The sequence below is a fragment of the Papio anubis genome, chromosome 8 (genome assembly GCF_008728515.1).
Source record: "Papio anubis isolate 15944 chromosome 8, Panubis1.0, whole genome shotgun sequence".
Lineage (NCBI taxonomy): Eukaryota > Metazoa > Chordata > Mammalia > Primates > Cercopithecidae > Papio > Papio anubis.
Genome location: NC_044983.1, coordinates 42,015,663 through 42,041,292, shown reverse-complemented (window position 1 = coordinate 42,041,292; position 25,630 = coordinate 42,015,663).

Here is a 25,630-nt window from a genome sequence, read left to right as displayed (position 1 = left end):
AGGCTCCTGGGAGCTTCTGAGATGAAAGAGGCCTCCTTGGGAGGCTCCTAGCATTACCTGCCTTCCCACCTCTTGTTTTCTGTGTCTACCTCAGCATCTTCCTGAGTCCCTGCAGACTGCCCATGCCACCCTACCGCCCCATTGTCTCTTTTGAGGTTCTTCCACGAGAGGCACAGGCACCCTGCTCTAAAGTCTGGATAATTGCAGCCCATTAGAGACAGCCCTCAGGGCTTCTGGGATGTGAGAGGTGTACTTGGGAGAGTTCCAGCATTCCCTTCGGTCTCACCTCTCTTCCACTCTGCCTGCCTCAACATCCCCTGAGTCCCTGCTGCCCACCCATGCCACCCAACGCCCCCATTTTTGCTAGTGGGAGCCTTTTGCTAAAGACACAGCCACACTGCTTCAAAATCTGAAGCTTGTCAGAACGTCCGGGACAGCCCTAAGAACTTCTGGGATGGGAGAGAACTCCTTGGGAGGCTCCCAGCATTCCCTGTGGTCTCGTCGCTTTCCCCTTCTGCCTGCCTCAACGTCCCCCTGAGTCCCGGCTGCCTGCCCATGCTATCCTGCAGTCCCATTTCCACTTGTGGGAGCCTTCTGCGAGAGACATAGTCACCCTGCTTTGAGGCCTGGGGCTCTCCAGCCCGCCTGGGAACCCCTGGGTGCTTCTTGGGTGGGAGAGGCTTCCTTGGGAGGTTTCCTGCATTCTCTGCTGTCTCGCTGCTTCTTCCTTCTACCTGCCTCAATGGGTCCCGGAGTTTCTGCTGCCAACCCACGCCACCCTGCCGCCTCGTTGTCTCTTTTGGGGGATTTCTGTGAGAGAAACAGGCACCCTGCTCCAAAGCTTTGGGCATTACAGCCTCTCCGGGACAGCCTCAGAAGCTTCCGGGATGGGAGAGGCCTCTTTGGGAGAATCCCAGCATTCCCTGGGGTCTAGTCATTTCTCCTCTTCTGCCTGCTTCTACTTCCCCCTGAATCCCTGCTGCTTGCCCATGCCACCCTGAGGCCCCAATTTCCCTCGTGAGGGCCTTCCACGAGAGATACAGGCACACTGCTTTAAAGCCTGTGTACTTACAGACCGATTGGGACAGCCCTGGAGGTTTCTGAGATGGGACAGACCTTTCTGGGAGGCTCCTAATATTCCCTGTGGTCTCTCCGGTCCTTGCGTCTACCTGCCTTAAAGTCCCCCTGAATCCCTATGGCCTGCCCATGCCACCCTGTAGCCCTATTTTCATTTGTAGGAGACTTTCGTGAGAAGCACAGTCACCCTGTTTCAAAATGCCTGGAACAGTCCTGGTGGCTTCTAGGATGGGAGAGTCCTCCTTGGGAGGCTCCCAGCATTCACTGCGGTCTCGCCCCTTATCCCTTCTCTGCCTCAACATCATTCTTAGTCCCTGTTGTCCGACGACGCCACCGTATGGCACTGTTTCTGCTTGTGAGGTCCTTCCACAAGAGATACAGGCATACTTCTCCAAAGCCTGTGACTTTACAGCCCAGCTGGGACAGCCCTGGGGACGTCTTGTATAGGCTTTCAGCATTCCCTGTGGTCTCACCAGTTCTCTCGACCTTCTGCCTTGACATACCCCTGAGTCGCTGCCACCCACCCACACTACCCTGTAGCCCTGTTTTCGCTTGTGGGAGCCTTCTGCAAGACACACAGGCATCCTGTTCCTAAGTCTGAGGCTTTACAGTCTGCCGGTAAAGCCCTGGGGGTTGCTGGGATGGAAGAGTCATCATTGGGAGGCTCCTAGAATTCCCTGTGGTGTCGCTACTTCTCCTCTCCGCCTGCCTCAATGTTCCCCTGAATCCCTGCGTCCCTCTCAGGCCACCCTGTGGACCCGTTGTCGCTTGTTTGGGCCTGCTGGGAGAGACACAGGAAACCTTCTTCAAAGCCTGTGGCGTGAAAGCCAGTCCGGAATACACCTGGGTGCTTCTGGCATTGGAGAGGCCTCCTTGAAAGGCTCCGAGCACTTCATGCGGTCTTGCTTCTTCTCCCCTCTGCCTTCCTTAACGTTTCCCTGACTAGTTCATGCCATCTTCCCACCCTGTTGTCTCTTTTATGGATATTCCATGAGAGTCACAGGTACCCTGCTCCAAGTACTGGGGTATTACAGCCTGTCCGGGACAGCCCTTGTGGCTTCTGGGTTGGGAGGGGCCTCCTTAGGAGGCTCCCAGCATTGCCTCCTGTCTGGTCGCTTCCCCCTTCTGCCTGCCCCATTGTCACCTTGAGTTTCTACTGCCACACACACCACCCTGCGACCCCGTCTTCGCTTGTGGGGGACTTCCGCGAGAGACACAGTCACCCTGCTTTGAAGCCTGGGATTTTATAGCCAGCCTAGGACAACCCTAGGGGCTTCTAGAATGGAAGCAGCCTCCTTGGGATGCACTTGCATTCCCTGTAGTCTCACTGCTTCTCCCCTCTGCCTGCATCAATGTCTCCCTGAGTCCCTGCGGCCTGCCCTCACTGTCCTGCGCCTCATTGCCCCTTTTGGTGGTCTTCCGCGAGAACTCAGGGACTCTGCTCCAAAGCCTGGGGTATTACAGAATGTCCGAGACAGCCCTGGAGACTTCTGTTATGAGAAAGGTCTCCCTGGGAGGCTCCCTGCATTCCCCGCTGTATCACCGCTTCTCCCTTCTGCCTGCTTCAACGTCTCCCTGAGTCCCTGCAGCCTACCCACAATTCTTGGCTCACCTATGCCACCGTGCTTCCCTGTATTCGCTTGTGGGAGATTTTTGAGAGACACAGGCACCCTGATCCAAAGCCTGGGGCTTTATAGCCCGCCCATGAGAGGCCTGGAAGTTTGCAGGATAGGAGAGACCTTCTTGGGAAGCTCTCAGAATTCCCAGCGGTCTTGCCACTTTCCCCCATGCCTGTCTCAATGTCACCCTGAGTCCCTGCCACCCGCCCATGCTACCCTGTGGCCACGTTTTCCCTTGTGGGGGCCTTCCACGAGAGACACACCCTGCTGCGAAGCCTGGGGCTTTCCAGCCTGCCCGGGACACCCCTGGGGGGTTCTGGGATGGGAGAGGCCTCCTTGGGAGGCTCCCAGCATTACCTGCAATCTCACCACTTCCTCCCTCTGCCTGTGTCAGTGTCTCCCTGAGTCTCTGCAGCCCGCCCACACCACCCTGCCACCCCGTTGTCTCTTTTGGGGGTCTTCTGTGAGAGACACAGGCACCCTGCTCCAAAGACTGGAGCATTACAGCCCATCCAAAACAGCCTTGGGACCTTCTGGAATTAGAGAGTCCTCTTGGGAGGCTCCCAGAATTCCCTGAAGTCTCACCACTTCTTCCCTCTGCCTGCCTCAACATCCCACTGAGTCCCTGCGGCCCTCACATGCCACCCTGCGGCCCCGTTTTTGCATGTGGGGGTTTTCTGCGAGAGACACAGGCTCCCTGCTCCAAAGCCTGGGGCTTTATAACCCGCACGCGACAGCCCTGAGGCTTCTGGGATGGGAGAGGTCTCCTTGGGAGGCTCCCAGCATTCCCTGCCGTATCGCCACTTCTCCCTTTTGCCTGTCACAATGTCCCGCTGAGTCCCTGTGGCCTGCCCAGGCCACACTACGGCCCCCTTTTCACTTGTGGGAGCCTTCTGCGAGAGACACAGGCAGCTTGCTCCAAATCTTGGGGCTTTCCAGCCTGTCCGGGACAGCCCAGAGGACTTCTAGGATGGGAGAGGCATCCAAGGGAGGCTCCCAACATTCTCTGTGGTCTCACCGCATCTTCTCTCTGCCTGCCTCAACGTCCCTGTAAATCCCTATGGCCTGTCCTCGCCAATTTGAGGCCCCGTTTTTCGTTGTGGATGTCTTCCGCGAGAGACACAAGCACCCTGCTCCAGAGTCTGGTGCTTTCCAGCCCGTCCAAGACAGCCATGGGGCTTCTGGGATGCGAGAGGTTTTTTAGGGAGGGTCCCGGCATTCTGTGCGGTGTTGCCGCCTCTCCAGTCTGTCTTCCTCAACGTTCCCCTGAGTCACAGTGGCTTACCCACGTTACCCTGCAGCCTTGTTTTTGCTTGTGGTGGCTTTTCGCAAGAGACACAGGCATCCTGCTCCAAAGTCTGGGCCTTTACAGCACTCCCAGGACAGCCCTGGGGGCTTCTGAGATGGGAGAGACTTCCTTGGGATACTCTCAGCATTCCCTGTGGTCTCTAGGCTTCTCCACTCTGGGTGGCTCAATGTCCCCCTGAATCCCTGCAGCCCTCCCACGCCACCCTACAGCCCCGTTTTCACTACTGGGGGCCTTCCTCTGGAGACACAGACACACTGCTTCAAAACCTGAACTTTTACACATGACTGGGACTGTCCTGCGAGTTTGGGGATGAAAGAGGCCTCCTTGGGAGGCTCGCAGCAATACCTGCAGTCTCGCCGCTTCTCTTCTCTGCCTGCCTCAACGTCACCCTGAGTCCCTGCCACCTGCCCACGCCACCCTGTGGCCCCGTTGTTGCTTGTGGGGTCCTTCTGTGAGAGATGCAGGCACACTGCTAGAAAGCCTGGGGCTTTTTAGCCCGTCCCGAACAGCCTTATGGCGTTCTGGGATGGGGTAGGCTTCCTTGGGAGGCTCCCAGTATTCCCTGCAGTCTCGCCCTTTCTCCCCTCTGCCTACCTCCACGTTTCCCTGAGTCTCTGCAGCTCACTCAGGCCACGCTGCGGCCCCGTTTTTGCTTTTGTGGCCTTTGGCGAGAGATACAGACACCCTGCTACAGAGGCTGGAGTGCTACAACTTGTCCGGGATAGACCTGGGTGCACTTGAGATTGGAGAGACCAACTTGGGAGGCTCCTAGTTTTCCCTGTGGTCTCCATTCGTTTCCTCTCTGTCTGCCTCAATGTTCCCCTGAGTCCCTGCGGCCCAACCATGTCACCCTGCCGACCCAATGTCTCTTCTGGGGGATCTTCCGCAAGAGACCCAGGCAACCTGCTCCAACGCTTGTGGCATCACTTGTCCAGGACAGCCCTGGGGTCTTCTGGGATAAAAGAGGCATCCTTGGGAAGCTCCCAGCAATCGCTGTGGTCTCGCCACTTCTCACCTTTGCCTGTCTCAACGTCCCCCTTAGTCCCTGCATCCCACCCACACAACTTTGCAGCACAACCACGCCATTCTGCAGCTCTGTTTTCGCTTGTTTGGGCCTTTTGTGAGAAACATAAGCACCCTGCTCCAAAGTCGGAGGGTTTATAGTCCACCCAGGACAGTCCTGGGGACTTCTGAAATGGGAGAGGTCTCCTTGGGAGCCTCCTAGCATTCCCTGAGGTCTCGCTGTTTCCCCCTTCTGCCAGCCTCAATGTCACCCTGAGTCCCTGCCGCCTGCCCACACTACCCTGCGGCTTCGTTTTCACTCATGGGGGCCTTCTGGGAAAGACACATGCACCCTGTTCTGTAACCTAAAGCTTTACAGCCAGCCTGGAGACACGTGGGGGCTTCTGGGATGAGTGAGGCCTCCTTGGGAGGCTCCCAGCATTCTCTGCCTTCTCACCCCGTCTTCCTTTTGCCTTCCTCAATTTCCCCCTGAGTCTCTGCGTCCATCCCACACCACACTATGGCCCCGTTTCTTCATGTGAAGGTCTTCAGTGAGAGACACAGGCACCCTGATGCAAAGCCTGGCGCTTTAGATCCTCCTACCCCGGGAGAGCTTTGCAGGCTTCTGGGATGGGAGAGGCGTCCTTCAGAGGTTCCCAGCATTCCCTGCAGTCCTGCAGCTTCTCCCCTCTGCTGATCTCAATGTCTCGCTCAGTCGGTGAGGGCTGCCAACGCCACACTGCTGCCCTGTTTTCACTTGTAGGAGCCTTCCTCTAGAGACACAGCACGTTGTTTCAAAACCTGAAGCTTTACACCACTACCAAAACAGTCCTGGGGGTTTCTGGGATGGGAAATATTTCCTTGGGATTTACCAGCATTTCCTGCAATCTCGCCACTTCTCCCCTGTGCCTGCTTCAACATCCACCTGAGTCCCTGTGGCCCACCCACGCCATCTTTTGGCCCTGTTTTTGCTTGTGGGAGCCTTTCACGAGAGCTACTGGCAGCCTGCCCTAAAGTGTGGGGCTTTACAGCCCACCCGGGACAATCCTAGGGGCTTCTGGGATGAGAAAGGCATCCATGGGAGTCTTCTAGTATTCCATGTGGTCTCGACGCTTTCCCTTCTGCCTCCCTCAACCTTATACTGAGTCCCTGCCATCCACCCACACCACTCTACAGACCTGTTTTTGGTAGTAGAGGCCTTTAGCTAGAGACACAGACACCCTGTATCAAAACGTGAAGCATTACAGCACGCCCAAAACAGTCCTGCAGGCTTCTGGGATGGGTGAGGCCTCCGTGGGAGGCTCCCAGCATTCGCTGCGGTATCGCAGTTTCTCCCTTCTTCCTGTCTCAACGTCCCCAAGTCCCTATGTCTCGCCCAGGCCACCCTGCGACCCTGTTTTCCCTTGGGGAAGCCTTCCACGAGAGACACAGGCACCCTGCTTCAAAGCTTGGGACACAATAGCCCATATGGGACAGACCTGGGGGCTTCTGGGATGCAAGAGGCCTCACTGGGAGGCTCCCAGCATTTCCTACGGTCTTGCCACTTCTACCTTCTGCCTTCCTCAACGTCTGAGTTCCTGCGACAGGGCCACGGTAACCAGCAACCGCGTTGTCTCTTTTGGGGATCTTCCACGAGATAGACAGGCACCCTTCTCCAAAGCCTGGGGCATTACGGCCCATCCGGGACAGACCTGGGGTCTTCTTAAAAGTGGGAGGTCTCTTTGGGAGGCTCCCAGCATTCCCTGTGTTCTTGCTGCTTCTCCCCGCTGCCTGTCTCAACATCCTTCTCAGTTCCTGCGGCCCTCCCACTCCACCATGTGGCCCCATTTGTCTATGTATGGGCCTTCCTTGAGAGACACAGGCTTCCTGCTCTAAGGTTTGGGGCTTTGCAGCCCATCAGGGACAGACCTGGGGGTTTCTAAAGTGTGAGATGCCTCCTTGGGAGGCTCACATCACTCCCTGCGGTCTCGTGGCTTCTTCCCTCTGCCTGTCTCAACATTTCCCGGAGTCCGTGCACCCTGCCCTCTCCCCATTTTTGCTTGTGGTAGATTTCTGCAAGAGACTCAGGCACACTGCTTCAATGCCTGGGGCTTTACAGCTCGCCCAGGACAGCCCAGGGGCTTCTGGGATGGGAAAGGAAGCCTTGGGAGGCTCCCAGCATTCCCTGCAATTTCGCTACATCAACGCTCTGCCAGTCTCAATGTCCCCCTGAGTCCCTGAGACCCGTCCAAGCCACCCTGAGGCCCCATTTTCACCTGTGGGGGCTTTCCTGAGGGACATAGATGCACTGCTCCAAAGCCAGGTGCTTTACATCCACCTGGGACAACCCTGGGTGGTTGTGGGATGGGAGAGGCCATTTAGGCTGACTCTCAGCATTTCCTGCCGTGTTGCCGCGTCTCCCATCCGTCTGCCACAGTGTACCCTTGAGTTCCTGCAGCTTCCCCATGCCACCCCACAGCCTCGTTTTCACTTGTGGGAACTTTCTGCAAGAGACACAGTCATCCTGCTTTAAAGCCTGAAGCTTTACATCACGCCCCTGACAGCCCTGAGAATATGCTCATAGCATATCCTGTGGTCTCACCACTTCTTACATCTGCCTACCTTAACATCCCCTGAGTCTCTGTGTCCTACTACAACAGCCTGCACCCTGCTACAAAGGCTGGGACATTACATCCCTACTGGGACAGCCCTGGGGGCTTGTGGGGTGGGAGAGGCCTACTTGGGAGGATCCCAGCATTTCCTGTGGTTTCGCAGCTTCTCCTTTCTGCCTGCCTCAACGTTTCCCTGAGTCCTGGGATGGAAGAGGTCCCCTTGGCATACTCATAGCATTCCATGCTGTCTCACCACTTCTCTTTTCTGCCTTACTCAACATAAACCTGAGTCTCTGCTGCCGGCCCACGCCACCTGACGGCCCGCCCACGCCACCCTGAGGCCCTGTTTTTGTTTGTTTGGGCCTTTTGTAATAAACAAAGGCCTTCTGCTCCAAAGCCTGTGGCTCTACAGTCCAACCAGGATGGTTCTGTGGACTTCTAGGATGGGAAAGGCCTTTATGGGAGGCTCTCGGCATTCCCTGCAATCTCGCCACTTCCCCTATCTGCCTGCCTCAATGTCACTCTGAGTCCCTGCTGCCCACCAACACCACCCTGTGGCCAGGGTTTTGCTTGTGGGAGCCTTCCATGAGAGACACAGACACCCTGCTTCAAAGCCCAGGGCTTTATAATCCACCCAGGACAGCCTGGTTTTGAGGATGGGCGAGACCTCCAGATGAGGCTTCCAGCATTCCCTGTCGTCTCGCCGCTTCTTTTTCCTGACTGCTTCAATGTCCTCGTGAGTCCCTATGGCCTGCCCTTGTCACCCTGCGGCCTCGTTTTTGCTTGTGAAGGGCTTCAACGAGAGACACAGGCAACTGGCTCCAAACCTGGTGCTTTACAGCCCGACTGGAACAGCCATGAGGGCATCTGGGATGGGAGAGCCCTTCTTGGGAGGCTCCCAGCATTCCATGCGGTCTCGCTGCTTCTCCTGTGTGCCTGCCTCAACGTCTCCCTGTGTCCCGGTGGCCCGCCCATGCCACCTAGTGACCCAGTTGTCTCTTTTAGGGGTCTTCAGTGGGAAACACAGGCACCCTACTCCAAAGTCTTGGGCATTACAACCCATTCGGGATAGCCCTGGGGGCTTCTGGGATGGAAGAGGCCTCATTCGAAGGCTCCCAGCATTCCCTGCAACCTCGCTGCTTCTCCAGTCGGCCTGCCTCAACGTCCCTCTGAGTCCCTGTAACCTCCCATGACACCCTGCGGCCCCGTTTTTGCATGTGGGGGTCGTCCGTGAGAGACACGGGCTCCAAAGCCTGGTGCTTTACAAACTCGCACGGGGCAGGCCTGGGGACTTCTGGAACTGGAGAGGCCTCCTTGGGAGGCTCAGAGCATATCCTGTGGTCTCACCACTTCTTACATCTGCCTGCCTTAACATCCCCCGAGTCCCTGTGTCCTACTACAGCAGTCTGCACCCTGCTACAAAGGCTGGGACATTACATCCCTACTGGGACAGCCCTGGGGGCTTGTGGGGTGGGAGAGGCCTACTTGGGAGGCTCCCAGTATTTCCTGTGGTTTCGCAGCTTCTCCTTTCTGCCCACCTCAACGTTTCCCTGGGTCCCTTCTGCCCTCCCACACCACCTTGCAGACTTCCAATGCCACCCTGCATCCCCGTTTTTGCATGTTGGGGCCTTCTGCGAGAAACACAGGCTCCCTGCTCCAAAGCCTGGGGCTTTACAACCGGCACGGGACAGGCCTGAGGACTTCCGGGATGGGAGAGGCCTCCTTGGGAGGCTCATAGCATTCCCTGCATTCTCCCTGCTTCTCCCTTCTCCTGGCCCCAACGTCCCCTGAGTCCCTGTGGCTTGCCCACGCCACTCTGCGACTCACCCATGCCACTCTGCGACCCTGTTTTCACTTGTGGGGGCCTTTGGCGAGAGTGTGAGGCACCCTGCTCCAAAGCCTGGGGCTTCACAGCTCACTGAGAACAGCCCAGGTGGCTGTTGGGATGGGAGAGGCCTCCAGGGGAGGCTCCCAACATTCCCTGCAGTCTCACCGCTTCATTTTTCTGCCTGCCTCAACATCCCTATGAGCCCTTACGGCCTGCCCTCGACATCTTGCAGTCCCGTTTTTGAATGTGGGGACTTCCGCAAAAGACCCTGGCTCCCTGCTTTAAAGCGTGGGGCTTTACAGCCCACAGGGAACAGGCCTGGTAGCTTCTGGGATTGGAAAGACCTCCTTGGGAGGCTCATAGCATTCCCTGCCGTCTCGAAGCTTCTCCCTTCTGCCTGCCTCAATGTCCCCGAGTCCCTGATCCCGCATATGACACCCGGCCGCCCTGTTGTCTCTTTTGTAGGTCTTCCGTGAGACACAGGCGCCCTGCTCCAAAGACTGGGGCATTACAGCCCAACCAGGACAGCTCTGGGGCCTTCTGGGATGGGAAAGGCCTCCTTAGGAGGCTTCAAGCATTACCTAAGGTTTCTCAGCTTCTCCTGTTTGCCTGTCTCAACATCCCCCTGAGTCCCTGCAGCCGGCTCATGCCACCCTGTGGAGCTGTTTTCTCTTGTTTGGACCTTTTGCGAGAGATACAGGCACCCTGCTCCAAAGCCTGGGGATTTACAGCCCATCTGGGACATTTCTGGGGACTTCTAAAATGGCAGCGGCATCGTGGGGGACTCCGAGCATTCCCTTCAGTCTCGCCGCTGTCTACTCTGCCTGCCTCAATGTCCCGCTGAGTCCTTGAGGCCCACCCACATCAACCTGCGGCCCCACTGCTTTTTTTGGGGGGGGGGTCCTCCCGAGAGACACAGGTATCTTGCTCCAAAGCCTGGGGTTTTACAGACTGTACAAGACAGCCCTGGGGACTTCTAGGAGGAGGCCTTTTTAGGAGGTTCCCAGCATTCCCTGTGGTTTAACTGCTTCTCCCTTCTGCCCACCTCAACATCCCCCTGAGTCCTTGAGGCCCTTCCACTCCACCCTGTGGCCCTGGTTTGGCATGCGTGGGCCTTCCGCGAGAGACAGACTGCCTGCTCCAAAGCGTGGGACTCTACAACGCTCATGGGATGGCCCTGGGGACTTCTGGGAAGGGAGATACCTCCTTAGGAGGCTGTCAGCATTCCCTGAGGTCTCGTCAATTCTCCCTTCTGCCTGTCTCAACGTCCCCCTGATATCCTGTGGCCCACCCACGCCACTCTGTGGCCCTGGTTTTGCTTGTGAAAGCATTCCACGAGAGACATAGGAACCCTGCTCCAAAGACTGCGGCATTACTGCCCGCCTGAGACAGCCCTGGGTTCTTCTGGAATGGGAGAGGCATCTTGAAGAGACTCAGGGCATTCCCTGCGGTCTTGATGCTACTCCCCTCTGCCTGCTTCAACCTTCCCTGAATTCCTTCGGCCTTCTCACACCACCCTATGACCCTGTTTTTGAATTTGGGTGCCTTACACGAGAAACACAGGCACACTGTTCCAAAGCCTGGGGCTTTACAACCTGCATGGGACAGCACTGGGGCATTCTGGGATGGGAGATACCTCCTTGGGAGGCTCCCAGAGTTCCCTACAGTCTCCCTGCTTCTCCCCTCTGTCTGTCTCAAAGACCCCTGAGTCCCTGCAGCCCGCCCATGCCATTCTGTGGCCACGGTTTCACTTGTGGGGGCCTTATGCAAGAAATAGGCACTTTGCTCCAAAGTTTGGGGCTTTACAGCCTTCCAGGGACAGCCTAGGTGGCTTTTTGGATTGGGAGAGGCCACCAAGGGAGGCTGCCAGTATTCCCTGCGGTCTCGCCACTTCTTATTCCTGCCTGCCTCAACGTCCTCTTGAGTCCCTATTGCCTGCCCTTGCAACCCTACGTCCCGTTTTTGCTTGCGAAGGCCTTCTGCGAGAGATGCAAGCACCCTGCTCCAAAGCCTGGGGTTTTACAACCCAATCGGGATGCCCTGAGGACTTCTGGGATGAAAGAGGCCTCCTTGGGAGGTTTCCAGCATTTCTTGCCATCTTGCCGCTTCTCCCTTATGCCTGCCTCAACATTCCCCTGAGTCCCAGTGGCTTGTCCAGAAAACTCTGCGGCCCCGTTTTTGCTGGTGTTCACCAGAAACGCAGGCACTCTGCTCCAAATCCTGGGGCACTACAGCCCGTCAGGGACAGACCTGGGGCATTTGGAATGTGAGAGTCCTCCTTGGGAGGCTCCCAGCATTATATGTGGTATCGCTGCTTCTCCCAACTGCCTGCCTCAACGTCTCCCTGAGACCCTGTAGCTCGCCCATGCCACCCCACGGACCCGTTGTCACTTTTAGGGGTCTTCTGTGAGAAACACAGTCACCCTGCTTCAAAGTCTTTGGCATTACCGCTCATCCGGGGCAGTCCTGGGGGCTTCTGGGATGGGAGAGGCCTCCTCCGGAGGCTCCCAGCATTCTCTGCTGTATTGGGGCTTCTCCCCTCGGCCTGCCTCAAAGTCCACTCGAGTCCTGCGAACCTCCCATGCCACCTTGCGGTCCTGGTTTTTGCGTGTCGGGGCCTTGTGCGAGAGATAGGGGCTCCCTGCTCCAAAGCCTGGTGCTTTACAACCTTCATGGGGCAGACCTGGGTGCTTCTGGGATTGAAGAGGCCCGTTTGGGAGGCTTGTACCATTTCCTGCAGTCTCACCACTTCTCCCCTCTGCCTGCCTCAAAGCCCCTCTGAGTCCCTGCATCTTGCTCAGACCACCATGTCGCCCCATTGTCTCTTTTGGAGGTCTTCCGCGAGAGACACAGGAACCGTTCTTCATAGGCTGGGGCATTACAGCCCCACGGAAACAGTCCTGGGGTCTTCTGTGATGGCAGAGGCTTCATTGGGAGGCTCCCAGCATTCCCTGAAAATTCTCCTCTCTGCCTGTGTCAACATCCCCTTGAGTCTCTGCACCCGGCCCATGCCATCTGCGGCCTCGTTTTTGCTTTTGGGGGAATTCTGTGAGAGACACACATACCCTTCTCCAAATCCTGGGGTTTTACAGCTCTCCTGGGACAGTCTTGGGGGCTTCTGGGATAAAAGAGGTCTTCTTGGGAGGCTCCCACCATTCACTGCAGTCTTGCTGCTTCACCCCAGGCCTGCCTCAACGTCGCCATGAGTCCCTGCGGCCTGCCCACCACACGACTGCGGAACACAATGGATCGTGAAATATCCCTTTGCAGATTCTACAAAAAGAGCGTTTACAATTTGCTGAATAGAAAGACAGGTTTAACTCTGTGAGTTGAACCCAGACCTCACAAAGCAGTGTAACAGATAGCTTCATTCAAGTTTTTACAATAGGATTTTCAGTTTTTAACTATAGGCCTAGGTAGGTTAAGAAATGTTCCTTCACATATCCTACAAAAATAGTATTTCCAACATACTGAATCAAAATAAAGGTTTAATTCTGTGAACTGAATGCAACAATCACAAAGTTTCACAGGTAACATCTTTCTAATTTTAATTATGAGATTTTCAGTTTTTCACTGTAGGACTCACTTTGCTCTGAAATGTCAATACACAGATTCTACAAAAAGAGTGTTTACAACCTGCTGAATGAAAATAATGATTTATTTCTGTTAGCTGAGCCCACACATCACAAAGCAGTTTTACACGTAGCTTCCTTTTAGTTTTAATTAAGGGTATTCCCTTTTTCACTATAGGACTCAGAGGGATCTGAATTGTCCCTTTGCATATTCTATAAAAAGAGTGTTTGCAACCTACTGAATTGAAAGGTTTACCTCTGTGAGTTGAACCCACACCTCACAAAGCAGTTCCACAGATAACTTCTTTCTAGTTTTTATCACAAGATAAATCTAACTATAGGCCTCTGTGGGCTAAGAAACAGAATCTAACTATAGGCCTCTCTGGGCTAAGAAATATCCATTTGCAGATTCCACAAAAATAGTGTTTTCATCCTGCTGAATCAAAAGAAAGGTTTAACACTGTGAACTGAATGCAAACATCGCAAATGTTCTCAGATAGGTTCTTTCTAGTTTTTAATCAAGGGATTTTCGGTTTTTCACTATAGGACTCAGTTTGCTCCAAAACGTAAGTTCGCAGATTCTACAAAAAGAGTATTTACAACCTGCAGAATCAAAAGAAAGGTTTAACTCTGTTAGGTAAATCCACACATCGCAAAGCAGTTTTAGAGATAGCTTCATTCTAGTTTTTATTATGAGGTATTTGGTTTTTCACTACAGACTTCAGTGGGCTCCAAAATGTCGCTCCTTACCAGATTCTACAAAAATAGCTTTTACAAGCTGGTGAATCAAAACAAAAGTTTAACTCTGTGAGTTTAATCCACACCTCACAAAGCAGTTTCACAGATAGCTTCTTTCTAGCTTTGGTGTGGGATATTTGCTTTTTCACTATACTCCTCAGTGGGCTCTGAAATGTCCATTCCCAGATACTACAAAAAGAGCATTTCCAACTTACTGAATCAAAAGAAAAGTTTAACTCTGTGACCTGAATCCACACATCACTAAACAGTCTCATGTTTAGCTTCTTTCTAATTTTTATTATGGGGTATTTTGTTTTTTACTATAGGCCTCAGTTGGCTCCAAATGTCCCTTAGGAGATTCTGCAAAAGCAGTGTTTACAATCTGCTGAATAATAATAAAAAAAAGTTTAGCTTTGTATGCACAATCTACACATCAAAAAGTAGTTTCACAGATATATTCTTTCTATTTTTTATGACATACTCCATTTTTCACTAAAGGCCTCAGTCAGCTCTGAAATGCATACTTGCAGATCCACTAAAACAGAGATTCAATCTGCTGAATAAAAAAAAAAAAAACTCTGTGAACTGAATTTAAATATCACAAAACAGTTTAACAGATAGCTTCTGTCCAGTTATTATCATGGGATATTCTGTTTTTCACTAAAGGCATCAGTGTTCTCCAAAATGTCTATTCACAGATTCTACAAATAGAGTGTTTCAACCTGCTGAATCAAAACAAAGTTTTAATTCCGTGAAGTGAATCTACACATTGCAAAGCAGTTTCACAGATAGTTTCCTTCTAGTTTATATTGCGTGATATTTTGTTTTTCCCTATAGGCCTCAAACGTCTCCGAAATGTCCCCTCGCAGATTCTACCAGTAGAGCATTTCTAACCTGCTGAATCCAAAAATAGGTTTAACTCTGTTAGCTGAATGCACACATCACAAAGCAGTTTCACAGAGAACTTCCTTCTAGTTTTTATGGAAGCATATTCAGTTTTTACTACAGGCCTCAGTGGGCTCTGAAATGTCTCCATGCAGTTTCTAGAAAAAAAGTGCTTCAACCTTCTGAATCAAAGATTTAACTCTTTGAACACATCACAAAGTAGTTTTGCAGATAGTTTCTTTCTAGTTTATATAGCAAGATATTCCGTTTTTCACTATAGTTTCAGAAGTCTCAGAAATGTCCATTCACAGATTCTACGAAAAGGGTGTTTCCAACGTGCTGAATCTAAAGAAAAGTTTATCTCTGTGAGTGGACTTGACACATCACAAAGCAGTTTCAAGATAACTTCTTTCTACTAACTATAGTGGAATATTCAGTTTTTCACTATAGGCCAAAGTGGGCTCTGAAATATGTCTTCACAGATACTGTCAGAAGAGGGTTTGGAAACCCTCATCTGAAACCCTCTGGAAGCTTGCTGAATCAAAAGAAAGGTTTAACTCTGCGAGCTGAATCCACACATAACAAAGCAGTTTCACAAATAGCTTCTTTCTAGTTTTTATTGCAGGATATTCAGGTTTTCAGTATAGGCCCGGTGTTCTCTGAAATGCCCCTTTGCAGATTTTACAAAAGAGTGTTTTCAACCTGCTAAATCAAAAGACAGTTTTAACACTGTCAACTGAACGTACACATCACAAAACAGTTTCAAATTAGCTTCCTTCTGTTTTTTTTTTTTTTTTTTTTTTTTTTTTTTTAATGGATATGTGGTTTCTCACTATAGGCCTCAGTTGGATGCAAAATGTCCCTTTGCAGATTCTACAAAAAGAGTGTTTTCAAACTCCTTAATTAGAAGAAAGGTTTAACTCACTGAGTTGAAAGCATACATCACAAAGCAGTTTCACAGAAAGTTTCTTTATAATTTTTAGAGTGGGATAATATGTTTTTCACTACAGGCCCCAGTTTACTCTGAAATGTCCATTGGTGGAGTCTACAAAAACTGTGTTTTCAACCTGCTGGATCAAAAGGAAGTTTTAACTTTGCTTAATACATGCATCACATAACAGCTTCACAGATAATTTCTTTCTAGTTTTTATCATGGTATATTCGGTTTTTCACTATACTACTCAGCTTGCTCTGAAATTGCCCTTAGCAGATTCTACAAAAAGAGTGTTCCCTACCTATTGTATCAAACAATAGGTTTAACTCTGTGAGCTGAATCCACACATCACAAATCAGTTTCACAAATAGCTTCTTTCTTGTTTCTATCACAGGATATTCAGTTTTTCACTATTGGTCTCAGTGGAGTCTGAAATGTCTTTTCGCAGATTTTACAAGAAGAATGTTTTCCACTTGCTGAAATGAAAGAAATTTTGACCTCTGTGAGCTGAATGTACACGTCACAAAGTAGTTTCGGAGATAACTTTTTTCTAGCTTTTATCATGGGATAATCAGTTTTTCACTATAGGCCTCAGTGGGATGTGAAATATATTTTTGCAAATTCTACCAAAAGAGTGTTCCAACCTGCTGAATCAAACAAAAGCTTTAGCTCTCTGAGCTGAATCCACACATCACAGAGCAGTTTCACAGATAACATCTTTCTAGCTTTTATCACAGAATATTCAGTTTTTCACGATAGGTGTGAGTGGACTCTGAAATGTCCCCTTGCAGACTCTATAAAAAGAGTGTTTCTAACATGCTGAATCCAAAAAAAAGGTTTCAATCTGTGAGATAAATCCTCATATCACAAAACAATTTCACAGATAGCTTCTTTCTTGATTTTATCATGGAATATTCAGATTTTCATTATTCATCTGAGGGGGTCTGAAATGTCCACTCACAGATTACATAAAAAAGTGCTTTTACCTATCTGCTGAATCAAAAGAAAAATTTAACTTTGTGAGCTCAATGCACACATCACAAAGCAGTTTCACAGATAGCTTCTTTCTAGTTTTTATCACAGGATATTCATTTTGTCACTATTGGACTCAGTGGACTCTGAAATGTCCCTATGTAGATGCTACAAGAAGAGTTTTTTTAGCCTAATAAATCAGAAGAAAGGTTTAATGTGTGAACTGAATGCACACATCACAAAGCAGTTTCACAGATAGCTTCTTTCTACTTTTTGTCATGGAATATTATTATTTTTCACTATTGGACTCAGTGGGCTCTGAAATGTCCCTGTGTAGACACTACAAAAGAGTATTTTTAATCTAATAAATCAGAAGAAAGTTTTAATGTGTGAACTGAATGCAGACATCACAAAGCAGTTTCACCAAAAGCTTCTTACTATTTTTTACCATGGTATATTCAGTTTATCTTTATAGGCCTCAGTGGGTTCTGAAATATTCCTTTGTAGATTCTACAAAAAGAGTAGTTCCAGCCTTCTGAATCAAGGGAAAGTTTTAAGTCTCTGAGCTCAATCCATACATCACAAAGTAGTTTCACCAATAGCTTCTTTCTAGTTTTTATATTATCAGATATTCAGTGTTTCACTATAGGTCTCACTGGGCTCTGAAATGTCCCTTTCTAGATTCTACAAAAAGAGTGTTTCCCACCCGCTGAAACAATAGAAATATTTACAATCTGCTGAATTTAAAGAGAGGTTTAACTCTGTGAGCTGAATATACACATCACAATGCAGTTTGAAAGATAGCTTTTCTCTAGTTTTTATCATGGGATATTCAATTTTTCAACATTGGTCTCTCTTTTTTTTCTGAAATATCCCTTCACAGTGTCTCCATAAAGAGTGTTTCCAACTTGCTAAATCAAAAGAAAGGTTTAACTCTGTTAGCTCTATCCACACATCAAAAAGCAGTTTCACAGAAACCATATTTCTAGTTTTTATTGAGGGATATTTTATTTTTTTATTTTAGGCCTCAGTGGGCTTTGGAATGTGCCTTCACACTTTCTACTAAAAGAGTGTTTCCAACCTGCTGAATCAAAAGAATAGTTATGGTCTGTGAGCTAAATGCACACATAACAAAGCAGTCTCATCAATCACTACTTTCTAGTTTTTATCATGGGATGTTTGGTTTTCACTATAAGACTCAGTAGGCTCCAAAATGTCCCTTTGCAGATCCTACAAAAACAGTGTTTCCAATCTACTAAATCAAATAAAAGGTTTAATTCTGTTAGCTGATTTTATGCATTAAAAAGCAATTACACAGATAGTTTCATTATAGTTTTTATTGCAGGATGCACCTTTTTTCATTAAAGGCCTCAGTGGGCTCCAAAATGTAACTTTACAGATTCTACAAAAAGAGTGTTTCCAACCTTTGAATCAAAAGAAAAATGTAACTCTGTGAGCTGAATCCACACATCACTGAGCAGTTTCACAGATAGCTTCTTTCTCATTTTAATTGTGGGATATTCAGTTTTTCACTGTAGGCCTCATTGAGTTCTGAAATGTCCCTTCACAGATTCTACAGAAAGAGTGTTTCTAACCTGATGAATCAAAATAAATGTTTAACTCTGAATTGAAGAAAATTCTGAACTCTGTGAGCTGAATGCACACATCACAAAACAGTTTCACAACTAAATTCTTTCTAGTTTTTATCATGGGATATTTGGTTTTTCAGTATAGGCATCAAAGGACTCTGAAATGTCCCTTTGTATTTTCTGCAAAAAAAGGAATTCTGACATGCTTCTTTGAAAGAAACGTTTAACTCTGTGAGCTGAATCCACACATCACAAAGCAGTTTAACAGATAGTTTCTTTCTCATTTTTATTAGAAGATATTCATTTTTTCACTATAATCTCAATGAGGTCTGAAATATCCTTTTGCAGATTATATAAAAAGAGTATTTCCAACATGCTGCATCAAAAGGAAGTTTTAATACAGTAAGCTGAATCAACACATCACACACCAATTTCACAAATAGCTTCTTTTTTAGTTTTTTGGCCAGTTATTCAGTATTTCACTATAGATATAACTGGGCTCTGAAATGTCCCTTCAGAGAATTTACAGAATGATTGTTTCAACCAGCTGAATCAAAAAACCAAACAACAACAACAACAACAACAACAAAAGTTTAACTCTGTGAGCTGAAACCACACATCACAAATCAGTTTCAGAGATAGATTATTTCCAGTTTTCATTAAGGAATATTCTGGTTTTCATATAAAAACTCAGTGGGGTCCAAAATGTCCCTTCACAGTTTCTACAAAAAGAGTGTCTTTTTATCACTGTAGGCAATATTGGGCACTGAAATGTGCTATTGTAGATTCAGCAAAAAGAGTGTTTCCTACCTGCTGAATAAAAAGAAACGTTTAACTCTGTGAGATGAATCCCCACTTTACAAAGCAGTATTACATGTAGCTTCTTTCTAGTTTTTATTGTGGGATATTCAGTTTTTCACTACAGGCCTCAATGGGCTTTAAAGTGTCTCTTCACAGATTCTACAAAAAGAGTGTTTTCAATAAATTAGCAGAATCAACACAAAGATTTAACTCTATGAGCTTAATACACCCTTGACAAAGTAGTTTCACAGAGAGTTTCTTTTGAGTTTTAATCATGGGATATGCTGTTTTTCACTATTGTCTTCAGTGGGCTATGAAACATCCCTTTGCAGATTCTACAAAAAAGTGTTTTCACTCTGCTGAAAAAAGAAAGCTTTAAACCTGTGAGCTGAGTGTACACATCATAAAGCATTTTCACAGATATCTTCTTTCTCATTTTTATTGCGGGATATTTGATTTTTCACTATAGGCCACAGATTTTATGAAAAAAGTGTCTCTGACCAGCTAAATCAAAAGATATGCTTAAATATGTGAGCTGACTTCACACATCACAAAGCAGTTTCACAAATAGCTTCTTTTTAGTTTTTATTGTGGGATATTTGTTTTTTCACTATAGGCCTCAGAGTGCTTTGAAATGTTCCTGTGCATATTGTACAAAAAGAGCATTTCAAACCTTCTGAATCAAGGGAACGGTTTAAGTCTGTGAGCTGAATCTAGGCATCACAAAGTAGTTTCACAGATGGCTTCATTCTAATTTTTATCATGGGATATACAGTTTTTCACTACTGGCCTCAGTGGGCTCCAAAATATCCCCTCACAGATTCTACAGAAAAAGTATTTCCAACCTGTTGAATCAAAAGCAAGGTTGAACTGTGTGAGCTGAACTCACACAACAAAAGTAATTTCACAGATAGCTTCTTTATAGTTTGTATCACGGAATATTTAGTGTTTCCCAATAGGCATCAGTGGCCTCTGAAATGTCCCTTCACAGATCTCCAAAAAGAGTGTTTCCAAAATGCTGAATCAAAAGAAAGGTTTAAGTCTGTGAGGTGAACACAGACATCAAAAAGAAGTTTCACTTATAGATTCATTCTAGTTTTTATCTCACAATGTTAGCTTTTTTAGTAAAGTTGTCAGTGGGCTCTGAAATGGCCCCTTGTATATTCCACAAAAAGAATGTTTCCAACCTGCTGAATCAAAACAAAGCTTGAACTCTGTAAGCTGAAGTCACACATCACAAAGCAGTTTGACAGATAGCGTCTTTAAAGTTTTTATCGAAGGATATTTGGTTTTTCACTATAAGCCTCATTGAGCTCCCAAATAGCCTTTCATTTATTATACAAAAAGAGTGTTTCCAACCTGCTGAATCAAGAAAAGTTTTATATCTGCGATCTGAATGGACACATCACAAAGGAATTTCATGGATAGATTCTTTCTAGCTTTTATCAATGGAAATTCTTTTTTTCAATATAGGCGTCAGTGGGTTCCAAAATGTTTCTTCACAGATTTTACAAAAAGAGTGTTCCGAATTTGCTGAAGGAAAAGAAACATTTAACTCTGAGCTGAATCTGCAGATCACAAAGATGTTTCACAGATAGCTTCTTTCCAGTTCTGTATCACGGATAGTCAATTTTTCAATAAAGGCATCATTGGGCTTCGAAATATTTCTTTGCAAACTTACAAAAAGAGTGTTTCCAACTTGACGAATCAAAAGAAACATTTAGCTCTGTAAACTGAATCCACACATCAAAAAGTAGTCTCACAGATAGCTTCAGTCTAATTTTTATCTCGAGATATTCATTTTTTTACTACAGGCCTCAGTAGCCTCCCAAATGTCTATTCACAAATTTGACACAAAGAGTGTTTCCAATCTACTGTTTCAAAAAACAGTTTTAACTGTGAACTGAATGCACACACCACAAAGCAGTTTCACAGGGAACTTCTTTCTAGTTTTTATCTCAAGATATATGGTTTTTCACTGTATGGCTAAGTGGGTTCCAAAATGTCCCATAGTAGATTCCACAATAAGCCTGCATCCAACTTCTTAATTAAAAGAAATCTTGAACACAGTGAGCTAAATCTACATGCCACAAAGTAGTTTCACAGATAGTTTTTTCTAGTTTTTACCACTGGATATTCAGGTTTTCACTATGGGATTAAGTCATCTCCAAAATATACATTTGCAGATTCTAAAAAAAGAGTATTTCGAACCTGCTGAATCAAAAAAAGGTTTTAACTCTGTGACTTTACTCCATACATTACAAAGCAGTTTCACAGATAGCTGATTTCAAGTTTTTATCCTCAGCTGGCTCTAAAATGTCCTTTGGGAGATTCTACAAAAAGATTGTTTCAAACCTGCTTAATCAAAAGAAAGATTAAACTCTGTGAACTGAATGTATACATCACAAAGCAGTTTCACAGATAGCTTCTTTCCAGTTTTTATTGCAGGATGTTCAGTTTTGCACCATAGACCTCACTTTGCTCTGAAATGACACTTTGCAGATTCTACAAATGAGTGTTTTCAACCAGCTGAATCAAAAATAAAGTTTAACTTTGTGAGCAGAGTGCACACATCAGAAACCTGTTTCACACATAGTTCTTTTTAGTTTTTATTGAGGGATATTCTTTTTCTCACTTTTGTACTCAGTGGGCTCTGAAGTGATGTCTTGCAGATTCTACAAAAAGAGTGTTTCCAGCCTGCTTAATCAAAAGATAGGTTTGATTCTATGATCAAATTGTATGCATCACAATGCAGTTTCACAGATCATTTCTGTCTAGTTTTTACTGCGCAATATGTGGTTTTTCACTTTTGGCCTCTGTTGGCACCGAAATGGCCCTTCGCAGATTCTACAAAAAATGTATTTCCAACCTGCTGAATCAAAATAAAAGGTTAACTTGGTGAGCAGAATTCAGATATCACAAAGCAGTTTCACATATATTTTCTTTCTAGTTTTTTGTGGGATATTTGGTTTTTGACATTTGGACTCAGTGGGCTCTGAAATGTCCCTTTGCTGATTCTACAGAGTGTTTCCAATCTGCTGAATCAAGATGAAGGTTTAACTCTCTGAACTGAATGCACACATCACAAAGCAGTTTCACATACAGCTTCTTTCTAGTTTTTATTAGAGGATATTCCATTTTGCACTAAGGGCCTCAGTGAGGAACAAAATGACCCATCTCAGATGCTACAAATTCAGTGTTCCCAACCTGCTGAATAAAAAAACAGGTTTTACTCTGTGATCTGAATCCACACATCAAAAAGTAGTCTGACTGATAGCTTCCTTTCAGTTTTAGTCACGGAACATTCAATTTTTCACTGTAAGCCTCAGTGGGCTCTGAAATGTCCCTTCACAGATTCTACAAAAAGAGTGAGTGTTTCCAACCTGCTGAAGTAATAGAATGGTTTAACTCTGTGAGCTGAAAGCACATATCACAAAGCAGTTTCGCAGAGAACTTGTTTTCTAGTTTTCATGGTGGGATATTCAGTTTCAAACTATAGGCTTCAGTGGCCTTCGGAATGTCCCTTTGCAGATTCTACAAAAAGATTCCTTCCTACCTGGAAAATCAAAAGAAAGTATTAACTCTGTGAGCTGAATCCTCACATCACAAGTGGTTTAACAGATTGTTCTTTCTAGTGTTTATCACGGGATGTTCAATTTCTCACTATAGGCCTCAGTGGGCTCCGAAATGTCCCTTTGCAGATTCTACAAAAATAATGTTTCCTACCTGCCGAATCAAAAGAAAGGATTAACTCTGTGAGTTAAATGCACATATCACAAAGCAGTTTGACAGATAGATTCATTCTAGTTTTTATTGTGGGATATTCAGTTTTTCTCAATAGGCCTCAGTGGGTTCTGAAATGTCCATTCACAGATTCTACAAAAAGAGCGTTTCTAGCCTGCTGAATAAAAAGAAATGTTTAACTCTGTGAGTTAAATGCACATATCATGAAGCAGTTTCACAGATAATTTTTTTCTAGTTTTTATCGTGGGATATTCAGTTTTACACTGTAGGCTTCAGTGGCCTCCAAAATGTCCCTTTACAGATTCTACAACAAAAGTGCTCCAATCTGTGAAATCAAAGGAATGGTTTAACTCTTTGAACTTAATCCATGCTTCATAAGGCAGTTGCACAGACAGCTTCTTTCTAGTATTTATCATGGAATATTCAGTTTTTCACTATAGGCCTCAGTGGGCTCCAAAATGTTCCTCCACATAAGCTATAATAAGAGTGTTTCCAAAGTACTGAATCAATAAAAACCTTAACTCTTTGAGCTGAATCCACACATGACAAAGCAGTTTCTCAGATAGCTTCTTTCTAGTTTTTACCATGGGATATTTGGTTTTTCTCTATAGGCCTTTGTGGGCTCTGAAATTTCCTTTTGCAGATTCTACAAAAACAGTTTTTCCAACTTGACATATCAATAGAACAGTTTAAATTCGTGAGCTGAATGCACACATCACAAAACAGATTAACAGATTCTCCCTAGTTTATATCGTGGGATTTTCTTTTTATAATACACCTCAGTAGGATCCAAAATCTAACCTCACAGATTCTACAAAAAGAGTGTTTCCAGCCTGCTGAATCAAAATAAATGTTTAATTAACTGAGCTGAATGCACACATCATAGAGCAGTTCCACAGATAGCTTCTTTTCAGTTTTTATTGGGAGATATTCAGTATTTCACTATATGCCTCAGTGGGCTCTAAAAAGTCCCTTCACGAATTTTACAAAAAGTGGGTTTTTACATCGCTGAATCAAAACTAGGGATTAACTCTTTGAGCTGAATTCACATATCAACACATCACAAAGCAGTTTCACATATAGCTTCTTTCTAGTATTATTTGGGGGATATTCTGTTTTTCACTATAGGCCTCAGTGGACACCAAAATGGCTCTTCGTAAATGTTTCAAAAAAAGTTTTTCAAACCTTCTGAGTGAAAAGAAATGTTTAAATTTGTGACCTGAATCCTCACATCTAAAAGCAGTTTCATAGATACCTTCTGTCTAGTTTTTATTGTGGTGTATTCAGTTTTTCATTATAGGTTTTAGTGGGCTCTGAAATGTTTCTGCTCAGATTCTACAAAGAGAAAGTTTTCAACCTGTGGAATTAAAACAAAAGTTTAACTCTGAGAGCTGAATCTACACATCACAAGGCAGATTCACAAACAGATTCTTTCTAGTTTTGATTGGGAGATATCCAGTTTTTCACTTCAGGCCTCAGTTTACTCTGAAGTGTCCCTTCACTGATTGTACAAAAAGAGTGCTTCCAACCTGCCATATCAAAATAAAAGCTTAATTCTGTGAGGTGAATCCACACAGCAGAAAGCAATTTCACAGATAGCTTCTTTCTCGTTTATATTGGGGGATATTCTGTTTTTCACTCTAGGCTTCATTGGGATCAGAAATGGCGCTTTGCAGATTCTACAAAAAGAGTGTTTGTAACCTGCTGAATTATAAGAAAGATTTAATTCTGTAAACTGAATGCACTCATCACAAATCAGTTACACAAATAGCTTCTATCTAGTTTTTGTGGCAGTATATTCTGTTTCTCATTGCAGGCTTCACTGAACTGCGAAATGTCCCTTTGCAGATTTTTTTTTAAAAAAAGAGTGTTTGCAACCTACTGAATAGAAAGAAAGTTTTAAGTATGTGAGCTGAATCCACATTCCACAAAGCAGTTTTGCAGGCGGATTCCTTCTAGTGGTTATTGCAGGATATGCGGTTTTAAACTATAGGTCTCAGTGGGCTCCGAAATGCCTTTTCCCAGATTCTCTAAAAAGAGTGTTTCCAACCTGCTGAATCACAACAAGAATTTAACTTTGTGAGCAAAAGGCATATGTCACAAAGAAGTTTCACAAATACTTTCTTTCTAGTTTTTAGTGCCAGATTTTCAGTTTTTCACTACAGGCCTCAGTTTGCTCTGAAATGTTAATTCACAGGTTCTACAAAAAGAGTGTTTCCAACTTGCTAAATAAAAAGAAATGTTTATCACTGTGAGTTGAATTTACAGATCACAAAGCAGTTTCACAGATAGTTTCTTTCTAGATTTTATCACGGGATATTCTCTTTCTCACTATAGGTCACATTGGGCTCCAAAATATAGCTTCACTACAAAAAGAGTGTTTCCAACCTGGTGAATAAAAGGAAAGGTTCAATGCTGTGAGTTGAATGTCCACATCACAAAGCAGTTTCACAGATATCTTCTTTCTAGTTTATTACAGAATATTGTGTTTGTCACTATAGGCTTCTACTTGCTCTGAAATATCCCTTTGCCGATTCTACAAAAAGAGTGATTCCAGGCTTCTAAATCAACATAAATGTTTAAATGTCATAAATGTGAGCTGAATCCACACATCACAAATTAAATGAACAGATGACTTCTTTCTATTTATTATTGTAGAATATTCGATTTTTCATTATAGGCTTCAGTGGGCTCTGAAATATCCCATTACAGATTCTACAAAGAGAGTGTTTCCAAATTGTTGAATTGGAAGAAAGGTTTAACTCTGTGAGCTGAATGCATACTTCACAAAAATGTTTCATAGATAGCTTCTTTCTGGTTTTTATCATGGAATACTCAGTTTTTCACTATAGGACTAGTGGTTTCTGAAATGTTCCTTTGCAGGATCTATAGATATGTGTTTCCAAGGGTCTGAATCAAAAGTAAGATTTAACTCTGTGAGCTGAAGGCACACATCACAAGCCGTTTCA